Source organism: Mus caroli, unplaced genomic scaffold (genome assembly GCF_978045245.1).
Source record: "Mus caroli unplaced genomic scaffold, Mus_caroli_1 scaffold_7, whole genome shotgun sequence".
In the NCBI taxonomy this organism is placed as follows: domain Eukaryota; kingdom Metazoa; phylum Chordata; class Mammalia; order Rodentia; family Muridae; genus Mus; species Mus caroli.
In genome coordinates this window covers 95,234,581-95,247,007 of record NW_028227262.1, presented here as the reverse complement: position 1 = coordinate 95,247,007, position 12,427 = coordinate 95,234,581, and the positions used below count along the sequence as shown (strand labels likewise).

Genomic DNA, 12,427 nt, shown 5'->3' with positions numbered 1-12,427 from the left:
ACTATAGTCACAGTAGGACCATGTTAGCTTCCATTCCACTAGGTTGTATCCTATGAATGTAAGCTGGAGAATGCACAGCTAAGCTGTCTGGCTGAGACTCTACCCCAGGACTTGGAGGATTTCCAAAAGGCCTTCTGTTGCCTGTCTTCATTCCTCCTCCGTTTTCAAAGCCTTGAGGAGGTCTACTACCCACTAGAGCAGGGTGCTTTGTGAATACTCTTGTCCAAATGCCACCAGACCTGCACTCGGGGCTTAATCAAGCAAAATGTTGGCGGGTTTTTGAACCCTTCTCGCTGGGCTATTTTCCTCATATCCTTTCTTGTCTGTTTCCCTAAGAGCAACAATCACCACAGGACAGGTTTCTTCCTTTGTATGTCTTCAGCTGAAACTATGTAACTCATTATTCATATGTAAGATTTATATATTTGTAAATATTCATAAATTATACACTTTTTTTTTAGCAATTCCAAAAGTTAGGGTCCGTCCATCCCTTCAAATCCCTCTACTTTCTGGATATTTCTCCTTTCTTCTGGGTTTGACTGCATGACTAAGGCAATATCAGTGGCTCCCTGGTTTGGGGGGCCATCTTGGTTATAGGAGTAAATACCCAATCTGCTTTACAGAGCCTTTCTAGAAACCCAGCAGGCAATTCATCAGGTCCCAGAGTAAGCTGACTTCCCTTGGGCAGATTGGTTAAGTTTTCTGATGCTGCTTTTAATCCTCCCAATAATGTTTGGCAAGAATAACACCCAACATCCTGTTACTTTAGGACAGTTTCCAACAGGCTGATAAGAGCCCCTGCAGCAGAAAATGGAGGGTTTGAGATCTTTCAATTATACAAGTCACTGATGGAGAAGGGAGTCCTAAACTGTGACCTAGGGAGCCTGGACATGGCTTGGAGAACTACTCTCCCCTTCCCTAGAAACTGCTTAGAACAAGAGGGTGAGGGAGAAGAGAACATGCAGGAGGATTGGGGCATTATTTCCTCCACCCTACATCATGACTGAGACAAAAGAGGCAGAAGCTTTGGGTTTCTCTGGGTGACCAGGAATGGCCAAAAGGGTCGGGCTCTCCAACAAGACACAGGTTTTAAGCCAGGGAGGATGATATGGTGGATTCCGTGGATGTGTGGCAGGTGGGTGTGGCTGGTGTGTGTGGGGGGGGGGGGGAGACGCAGTTTGTACCAGGAAAAGCCATTCATTATTAGAGGGAGACTAGTGGCTACCTCTGCAGTTGAAGGACCTCTGGTGTCACAACCAGAAGGTGGGCACCATAACAAGGATGAGCAGCCCCAGGGACCTGTAAGTCTGCAGGAAGTCACGTGCTGTCTTGAGGGCAACAGCTGTTGCAATATCCTTGAATGGGTAACTCCCTTAAATAAATGGGCAGTGACCTTCAAAGCATCATCAACCAAACCAGCCAATCACGGATGCCTGTTCTCTTTTAAACTGTGCTGAGGATGAGGAAGAGGTTCACAACTGGATCTGACATTCTGGGATTTCCAAACTGGGACTTGAAGAATGTCAGCATACCTCCATTTCATGGAACAGAAAAGCATGAAGCTGTTTAGTGTTGGGGTAGGGGTTGTGAGTCCTGACTGGTAGGACCTAATCCGCTGCTGTTTCTGAAGGTTTATAACTGGGCAAGCTGCTACCATCTCCTCTCACCTGCAGTGTTTGAGATCTCAAGCCTTGGGTGGGTGGGTGGTAGTGGGGAGGGAAGGTAGATTTGGAAGACAATGTCTGGTCCTAGGAGCAAGCTGGCATGGATACCTGCCACTTGCTAGGTGAGACAGCCATAGAAAAAGCAGTGCCTCCCCCCACACCCCCCTTCACACTTAACTCTGCCCATTGACACTGTGGATCAGGACATTCATCCATCAGATTTCCCCGTGAAACTGTACCAGCAGGAAGAGAAACCAATGTCAGGCATCACTCGCCTTTATAGAGCAGAATTCTGAAAATTCCTAACAGTGTTAGAAAGTCTGGGTAGTTCAACTTCAAACCTCAAAGCTCTTATTAGGTTTGCATTTCCAGCATATTCTTTGATTGGGTAACTTAAAACCATTTCTAGTGTTTAAAAATACTAGCAAATCGAAGTAGAAAGAATAAGACACAGTGGCAGAATTCACAACTCCAAATCTGTCACCCTTCCTTTGCCTGAGCCCTGCTCCAGTTTGGTTTTCTCAAAACCAACCAAGCCCAATATTTTGGTACACAGTTGGGCCTCCACATCCATGGATTCAATCAAACAGACACTGTGTCCTCTCTCTCTCTCTCTGTGTGTGTGTGTGTGTGTGTGTGTGTGTGTGTGCCTTTCTCTCTTGCATACTTATTCCTATACATTTTTTTTTCAGGAAATTCCTATTCTTACGTTAACATGTGCTGAGTATAATACCAACTCCGCTAGAATGGAGCGATGTACGAGCATAGGCATTGTATTCAGTATTATGTCTAAAGAGGAATTGAACATGTTGGGGATAGTATAGATTATATACAAACACAATGTCGTTTTCTACGGGAAACCTGACCAGCCTTATATCTTGATATCCAGGGCTGTCTGGTCAGATCCAGAGGTGTGAATTCTGCCATTGTGTCTTATTCTGCCTATTTCAATTTGCTAGCATTTTTTTTAAACAATAGAAATGGGATTTTAAGTTACCTATTCAAAGAATATGCTGTTAACACAAACCTAATGGCAATGTCTACCAAAGATGCTGAGTAACAACTTCTTTCATTTTTACCCCTTTATCTTTGCTAAAAGTGTATGTGAAGAGACTGAGGAGATGGCTCAGTGGTTAAGAATGTAATGTTCTTGCAGAGAACTGGAGTTTGGCTTCAGGCCCTTATATTAGATGCCTTACAACCAGCTGTAATTCCAGCTTCCGTGGATCTGGTGCCCTCTTCTGGCCTCCGTGGGCACCTGCACTCATATGCACATATCCAAACACAGACACGGATGTGTACACATGATTTATAATAAAAATATTTAAAACATATATGGGACATGTCATTTCCTCTTTCTTCTTTAATTAAATTCTACTATACCATCTATAAAATTTGATTATTCTTACCTTAGTATTTTAATTTTTTCCATTGATTTACTTCATTTTTATTAGTGACTGTATATTACCATGTGGCCTGAATGTACCATGTCCACTTTTCTGTCTTGCATGTATGTTGTTTCTGACTATTAAAGACTAAATCATATCCCCTCAAAACTCATGTTAAGCTCTAAGTTCTGATGCTTTCTAATACTTTGTAATGTGACTCTACTTGGAGACCAGGTCTTTAAAGAGGTAATTAGTGTGTCCTGATCTAATAAGACTGGTAAACTTAAGAGGTCACAGGATGAACCCACCACACAGATGTTCAGTGTCAGCATTGAGTGGTATGAGGATGTAGCTCTCTGTTGTGTAAGCTGCCTGGTCTGTGGGGCCCTGCTATGGAAAACTGATATACCAGTGCACAGACTTTTGCACTTGTGTAGACAACTGTGATGATCAGCCTTGACTGTGCGTGCATGCGTGCATGTGTATGTGTGTGTGTGTGTGTGTGTGTGTGTGTGTGTGTGTGTGTTACCATGCTACATGAATAGAAGTAAAAGTCATAGTGAGCATTGTGGTGGACTTGCTTTTCAGAAAGACTTCACTATAATTATATTCTCTTTATTTGCCAATCCTCAACATATAAATCTTTTCAAAACATGTTTACAATCATGAATAGGAGTTGAGCTTTCGTTGGTTTATTTGATTATTATTAAGATAAAATTCAGAATGGTCAAATCCACTAGCCATTGACAGCATCCCGCATGTGAATTTGTTCTTTGTTTCCTCTGCCCTTTTTGCTGATGGCTTCTTGATCATCTTTTATTGATTTGTAGGGTGCTCTGGAAAATGTAATACCTATCCTTTGTCTGCTATATTCTAAGGACTCATTTTTTTTCCTCAGTGCACTGAATGCTTTTACCTTGTTTTCGACATCACATTTTACTTTTGAGATCTAAACTTCCTTTTCGCGTCTTATTACCTTGGCTGGCTCTGTGCTACAGTGGTGCTGGACAGTCATCACTGGGGTTGTTTTATTTCTCCTCCATCTGAATGGCAATGCTTCCAGCACAGCAGTCAATCTGTGTCACTCTTGTTCTCTCTCTGACTGCGGGAGCAGCTTCCTAATGGGCGTTCCTCAGACCTAAGGCTTCACTGTTTGTCTTTGTCATTTCCATCTTGTTTTGTGGAGCCTGGATTTGATTCCAGTAGAGTTTAAACTGTTTTTCACTTACTCTGTTCACATTTCAAGTAAGATTGAAACTGTTTAAACACCAACAGAAGGCTTATAGAAAGACTCAGGGTGACAGGAATCGGGGTGACAGGAAGCAGGGCGACAGGAAGGTCCCTTTCAGGTCACACATTGTTTTTCAGATTCATCTTCAGAAAATGACTACAGTTGGGACATCTATATAGAGTTTACTCCAAAGAAATATTTTGTAAATGCAGTGTCTTATATAGCCTAAAAATCACTCATGCTTAATGTGTGGGAGTATTCCTGTGTGTGCCTCCTGCATCAGACTCCATCAGACCCCGTCATAACTTCCGGTAAAGACACACAGAAAGGTCTGCATTAAAATAGGGTTATCTCTACTATGCAGAAGTGTGTGTGTTTGTGTGTGTGTGTGTGTGTGTGTGTGTGTGTGTGTGTGTGTGTGTGTGAGAGAGAGAGAGAGAGAGAGAGAGGGGTGGGGGGTGTGGGGGAGGAGTGAGAGACAGAGGCAGGGGTCAGGGGGCAGAGAGGGTTATGTAGCCCTTCAGCGGTCACTGTGAGCAGACAGCTTCTGTTTATTGAGTGCCTTCATTTTTGGTGTTCCTCAGAGTCCCATGAGCTAACACTGAGCTAGGCATGTGGAGCTCACAGAACCATTTGTGCGTCTCTCTGCCACTGCAGGTTGGTTACATTTTCCTTCAGTTGAGCCTGCTGGCAATGCCTCGGTAAGGCCAGATAGCACTTAATTGCAATTAATTCTGGAGTGTCTTGGCAGCGCAGGACTAGCTGAAATGAAGAGCAAGTATATTTATGTGATGAATAATATTAGGACCCAGGGGGGTATTTAGAAGGTGGAAAAAAGGAGTGGGTTAATTTTGAACCATTTTCAATTTCCATACCAGTCATTACCCACATTAGTGGATTTATTATGTTCTTTTTCTTTCCCTAATAAGAGCCTTGTAAAACCCAGCGTATCATCAAGCAACCTAATAATTACTGTATTTAGGGGCAAATGTTAGATCCGAGACAGAGACCGTTTATCACGTCCTGCTCCCTAAAGTTCAACTGAATAGCCACTTTTCTGTTTCCTCATTAATAATTATAATAAGTAAACTGCACAAAAGAGGAAGAAAGAACTCAGCAAATCAAAACGTAGCAAACTGGGAAGGCCAGAGCACTAAAGCATCCTGCCATGACTCACAGACCACGTGAGCCGTTAGAATCATGATTCTTAATTTTCCTGACCAGAACTCTGAAGGGAGCAGAAACCGGCACCAAATGAATCCACTCGATTAATGAGGATACCCAGATGGCAAAGAGGGAAATAAATAATTCCCTCAGTCTGCCCTTTGTCACCTCAACCCCCAAGTTGTAGGTCTCCTTAGGGATTTCAAAGCAAAGCTTAGTGTGACCAGGAATATGGAGGGTTTGCTACCCTTCAGTCCTTAAAGCTCTGGGCAACAACCAGGAGGCATCTGTGAGGAAGCTGCCTGCTGGCTTTGCTCTTGAGGATGTTTTCAAACAACTGCTCACCTCAGAGGGCTTGCCCCCCTCATCCTTTCCCTTCTCTTATCATCCATTTCCTTCCTTTTTATTCATTCTCTCTCTCTGCCCTCCCCCCATTTCTCTCTCTCTCTCTCTCTCTCTCTCTCTCTCTCTCTCTCTCTCTCTCTCTCTCTCTCTCTCTCTCTCTCTCCTTCTCTCTCTCTCTCCCTCCCTCCTCTCTCTTAGTTTAAACTTGTTTCTGTCTCTTTGGACCTCACACACACACACACATGTTTTTCTTGCTGATTTCCCTTGTATATTACACATTTAACAAACTTATCTCTTGCTTCAATTGCTGAAGGTGCCACTGACAGAGCTCTAAACAAAAGCTCAACACACAAATAACCTATTCCTTCCGAGAGTAACCCCCTCCACTTCCCCCCTTCCTATTTTTTTAATCCCAAAGCAGAACCAATCACCTTTTTTGTTTACAGATTTACTGATCTCTTCCCTTCTGCTAAGATCTGGGCATTTTTGAGGCATGTTTAGACACCTTCAGTAAGTATTCCCCAAGGTGAAAGCAACCAGAACTCCTCACTCTTTGTCTTTGAAAGCTTAGACCAGTTGGAAACTTTGGAACAACCACTTAGTGCCAAATCTGCCCTTGATCTTCTCTTTATAGCACATGGGGTTTACACTGCGAGCCAGATTCAGTCCCCTGGGACCTCTGCTGGGGAACACAGGAAGAATTCTCCCTTCTGCAGGGAGTGTTTTCCGGCCAGAATGCATAAACCGTTGAGAACATCTCCCGTGGAGTCTGCTGAGAGGAAGATAATCCATTACCCCGCAGGCAGTTGGCCTTGGCGGGAAGGACTGGGGCCGCCTCCAGTGACACAAAGGAGAGCTGCATTTGAAATCTTCCCAACGCCAGGCCCACTTTCCCCCAAGGGTTTTGCATTTCTCAGACAGCAATGCAAAAGGAGATAGAGAACAGAAATGCAAATCGCAACCTTTAAGAAAATATATAAACCCAAAAGATGAATAAGGGCCTTCTAGTTCTATAGATGGCAAAAGCATCCCTTTGGCTAAATGAAAAACGCATTCCCAGCTGCACCAAGTCTTCCCATATTGCCCAGATGAAGCCAGCCTCTGCAAGAGACTGCCATACGTCAAAGTGCAGCACGGAACCTCTTTATCACCACAGGATTTCACAAGAATCTAGAGAAAGGCAGAAGAAATGAGGGTGAGCTAAGGCTGCCTTAAAGAAGCCTGATTGTAGACACTGAGCTGAGGGCCAGCATCACTGAGGGAAGCCTGGAGAGAGGCAAGCAGAACCGGCGTCCAGTGCTCACATCTATCTGGGGAGAGATAGACCTCCTGTGCTTTGAAGCCCAGAGTCATCGCAGCAAAGGGATTATAAAAATGCGTTGGAGGTTGACCTGTCCCTAAAGCACAGGGAGGCAGGATTTGGAGAATATCTGTGCAAATGGTGGGCTCCACCCGGAGCCAGGAGAAATGGTCAGTTTGAAGGAGGGAGGAGCCACCCATCAGGGGGAAAACAGGCACGTGGTCCAAGAGGAGGAAATAGAAATGGAACACAAATGTGCAAAAATACACCTGAGGACAATGCTAAGTCAAAAAAAGTCAAATCTGCAAGAAGGTCAAATTTATCACTTAGAATAACAGGAGAAAGGGATATGAAGCACACAGGCAGAATAAAGAGAAAGTTCTCCACAGCTAAACTGTGGGATGAACCTACACAGGCAGACAGACAGACTGACAGACAGACAGACACACACCATCAGTATCATCACCATCACTATCACCTCCACCATCACCAAATCTACCCATGTACCTCCAACACTACCGCCACCAATAACACACACACACAAACACACACACACACACACACACATACACCATCACTGTCATCACTATCACCATCACCGCCACCACACCACCACCACATCTACACACACACCACCAATAACAACAACAACAAAACACACACACACACACACACACACACACACTCACAGAGACTGATAGCATTTATCAGAATAAAAACAAGCTTATCCTTTGGCACCACAGTTCGGATTCCTCTTCCTGAGAGCTACTGATAGACTTGTGCTCTATCGTGCACACAACAGCAAGCTTTTAATAAGAGAAAGCAATCTATTAAAAGCATTTACAACTAGTATGGTTTATATACATGCTTGCACAGAAATGGAAAGATGCATCATACATAGTAAATAGTGATTGTGTCTGGGGAGGGAGACCATTAGAAGCATTTGTGCTTTACAAAGTTTGAAATATTTTAGCATATAACTGGGTCACAGTGAGGTTATTGTTATTATGGTTGAAGTAAAATGCAAGAAGACGGTGATCGTGAAGACTGTCACACACAGCGCTTGTGCTCGAGTGACTGAGAGTTTGGACTTGGGTGAGGAACTGTTCTCTAAGGAGCCGTGGGAGGGCAAGCTTTATCGAGTATGTTCTTTCCTTCTGGAAAGTCTTGCACAGGAGAAATTTTCCTAGCCCTCATTTCTAATGGATGCCATGTGTGTATAGAAATGGTTTCCATGTTCAGAATCCTGTTTAAAGATCGATTTGACTTAAATGTTTTACCAGCTTTTGTTTCTTCCAGAAAAGTATTCAATTTTAGCAAGACATTGTTCCAGGGAGGCTTGCCCTGTAGCCAAGTTAGCATTTCCATGAGCTTCAACAAACATTGCCAATCGCTTGCTGCCTTTAATTGATCGGCTCACTGGAGCAAACGCCTGCTGTGGGCTCTGCTGGGGAGTATGTTGCCTGTGCAAAAAGAAAGAGTGATGACTAGCAGAGGGTGAGGTTTCAGGTTTCCACACTGAAGCAAGCGGTTGATGAAAAACTGGACCAAGGCTTTCCATTGAAAACGCCATGTCAGTGCTCTATTAAGGAGTAACTCGTTCGTTCAAACATCAACCACTGGCAAACCCAGCTGTCTCCCCCGCATAACTGAATTTGGAATTATTAGAAGTGAAGTAAAAGGAAAGGTGTTAAGGTAGGTAGGACTATTATAGAGCCAGGAAAAGGCACAGAGAAGAACGACAGTGGCAAAGTTGTGCTACCCCTTGTCAGAGGAGACCTCTATGGTCCTTGATTTCACAAAGAGGCACAGGTCAGCCCTCAGCCCTGCACCCATTACAATTAGTGTGGACTCCATGCCTCTTTCCTACTTTGCTGCTCAAGCAGAGACTCCCGGGTTAAAGAATGATTCTTGTTCCATTCACACTATAAGGCAGTGTCACACAGCCTGGCCAGGTTCATCAAACAACAATGACAACAACAACAACAATGGCCCCAGTTCAGCACTGTCATTTCTTCTGTAATTGTTAACAGTGGCTGGCCCATTCTGTCCCCTTGTTCAGATAATGACTGTGATGGCCATGGCTGAAATGCTTTTGGACCTTACTTGATTTGCTTTCAAATTTTAAATAAATAAAAACCTCACACACCAAAGTTAACCAGACTCAAAGACTGTACAACTCAGTGCAAGCTGTCTATCTCTGCTACCCAATGCTTCTGTCTCAGTTTGTGTGACGACAGCAAGTGGTACTGTATGCAGCCCCGCTTACCTCCAGCAGTATACCTGAGTTTGGGGTCCTCTAAAACTCCCATATTAAGTGAGAACTAGCGCACAGCACTATAAAATGTTTGCATCCAAAACAGACTGCTCTTTTTGGAAATAAGTGTCACAACCAAAAATTAAAGTCACAAAGCTCTGAAAATGAAAGCTATGAAAACTTCGCCACCTTCTACTACAGATTATAGTGAAACACCCATTCTCGATGCGTTACCAGAACTCAGTCAAGACAAGCCATACGGGGTAGGGTAAAGGTGACGATCTTCATCAAGCACAGTGGTTCTCAGCCTTCCTGATGCTATGACCTTTTAATCCAGGTCCTCCTGTGGTGGTGATCCCCAACCATAAAAAAATAACAGTTATTTTCCTTGCTATTTCATAACTGTAATTTAGCTACCCTCGTGAATTCTAACATAAATATCTGATATTTCCGATGGTCTCAGGTGACCCCTGTGAAAGGGCCATTCCACCCCTAAAGGGGGTCCTGACCCACAGGTTGAGAACCACTGTTCTAGCACATGAGACTAGGAACACTTATCAAACACATCCGAGGTTTCTCAGTTCTTATGCATTTAAATCATCCGCGCTTGGAAACACCTCGTTGTCAGGACCATCATAGTTTTGAGCTGTCTTGAGTATGGTGTTCTTTGTCTCACATGTATTGAAACTCATCAGCGTTCTGGGTTGTAAAAAGAGGTTTTATTTTTGCACCTGTCTTCTATGCCTTTGTCCATAAGTTTATCAGAAACATACAAATGCTACATAAAACAGATTTATCACCTCTCAAACTAGCAGTAAGTGGGATATTAGAGAACTAAAGTATTGCTGGTAGAAAGCAAATAGGCTCCCTCCTGGCACTGCTCTGTGTGGCTCGAGAAAGAGGAATCCATTTTTGTCTACTTAACCTAAAGTCTATTTTCTGTGGCCATATTCTCTGTGACAGACTTCTAAGCTATTCACAGATGTCTTTTGACCTCGTAGTAGTCACGGCCAAATATAATCCCCTCCTCCTGGATGGAAGATGGACCATATGACAGTGGTGTTAGGGGCATGCTGTGACCAGCTAAAAATATTTATTACTTCCATTTTGATCACAGACCTTTTTATTGGTTTACTGATGCAAAGCGAACCTCAGAGACACTTCCAGCGGGTATCAATCACTATGGAGCCCAAAGCCTCAGTCTAACAAACTGAAAATTCACGAGGATGTGAATTTTGTCACCAAGAACATGAATAAGCTTGGAAGTGTACCCTTCCCCACTTGAGCCTCTATGGATGTCTTGATTCTTGTTAACACTGACCACAGCTTGAGGAGAAGACCTGAAGTAACTGCCCGAGATTCCTGACCCATAGAAGCTGGCAGAGTATGTGTGTGAAACTTTAGGCTGCCCCAATCAGGACTCACTGTGGCATATTGAGGCATAGTGAGTCCTAGGTGACACTGGGAAAACAGTCTAACTCTTTTGAGTCTGCCTAGAGTACGGTGGGAACAGAAGCTCTGTGTAACCAAAATGAATGAGAAAGAACGAGGTTTGGAGAGATGATGTCCAAAGTTCTACCTAACAAAAAAAGACTTGGCAGGTTCTGCTGAGAATGTGACAGCTCCTGGATTGGAAAGATGGCTCAGTCCTTGCTATGTGAGGTCCCCAGAATGCAAGTGTGAGCAGTGGCCTACCAATAATTCCATTCTCAAAGGGCAGAGACGGGGAATCCTGGGAGAATGCTGGCTAGCTGGCAAGGCTGGCCATATCAATGAAATCTGGGTTTGATTAAGAGGCCATGCTTCAGTGAGCAAGGTAGAAGGCAGAGGATGAATCGCAGTATCAACCGTAGCCCTCCACGTGTACGCATACACACATGAGTACCCACATACAAGTGCACACACACACACACACACATGGAAAGAAAAGAGAAAGCAAGCAAGTACTAGCTCTCGGGAACAGCTTTTTAAATGCAGGTTTATTCCTTTTTCCTTTCTCATTATCCCCTTTCCCTTTGTGAGAATATTCACGACTCAGCCTTAAATTCTAGCTTGCTTTTCAAGTGAAACACAGGAAGTCCACCTCAGCACTGAGGCTTCTGAGTGTTCTGAAGCAATTCTCTTCATCCTTTCTTGTTTTAAGCACAGCCTGACCTGTGGGTGTCTCCACGGACACGCGCAGGATGATGGGTACCTTCACTACCTTTGATGTGGAGAGTCACAGGTCCTGCTGTCTTCCAGTAGAGAAATGTGCATTTTATGAGCATGCCTCACCTGGCTCCAGTGGGACACCTGGCTTTCATCTAAAGGCAAGGCGCATGTGGCCTGGCCCCTGGCTGTGTTTCCCTTACTTCCTCTGCTTCCCCGGTGGAATGTCTCCATAAACCTACAGGTCATTTTCAGGAGCCTCTTTGTACTAAAATACTATGGATCTGCACTTGCCTTGCTTTTAGGAGAATCACACTTTTCTTCGCTGTGGACAGAGCATGGATGTTTAGACTGTAAACAATGTCTTTGAGGCTAAAATCATAAGCATTGTGAACTCCAAAAGATGATGTTCTGAAAGTTACCCACACTACATTTAACCTCCAAAGCAGGGGATGGAGAAACGTTCAGAGATTAAGAGCACTTGCTGCTCTTATAAAAGAGCAGAGCTTGTCTTCCAGCACCTACACTGGGTGACTCACAACTTCCTGCTGCTCCAGCTCCCGGGATCTGATACCCTTTTCTGGCCTCCATGGGCACTTGCACACATGTGCATTTACACACAGAGCCATGCATAGCTGCAGAACTGGTCTGAGGGAAGTAAGATATTCTGAAGATACACTTGTGTCAATATATCAGACTGTTGAAATAGTGAATGTCCCCTCCCCCAACCCCGAGATCCCAGAAATAAAAATTCTCCAAATAATTTCATGCGCAGAGGAAAACAGGGAGGGAACTTGTCTCTCACCCCGAAGGAGATTTCACAGCTTGTCAGATCACCTTACAGGATGAAACTAAGACCCAGGTAACGATGAGTCAGATGAGATGAGGCGCTGGTTGGTGGAATCACACCATGCTTCCAACTGCTTAGAT

The 12,427-nt window shown here is 44.0% G+C and overlaps 1 non-coding gene across 1 annotated transcript; it reads right to left on the bottom strand.

The window, feature by feature from the left end:
* Positions 1–10,010: 10,010 nt before the first annotated feature.
* LOC115031437 (small nucleolar RNA SNORA40) lies at positions 10,011–10,129 on the bottom strand. Its single transcript, XR_003837062.1, has one exon. It is a non-coding gene; the product is annotated as a small nucleolar RNA SNORA40 (small nucleolar RNA).
* Positions 10,130–12,427: the final 2,298 nt, after the last annotated feature.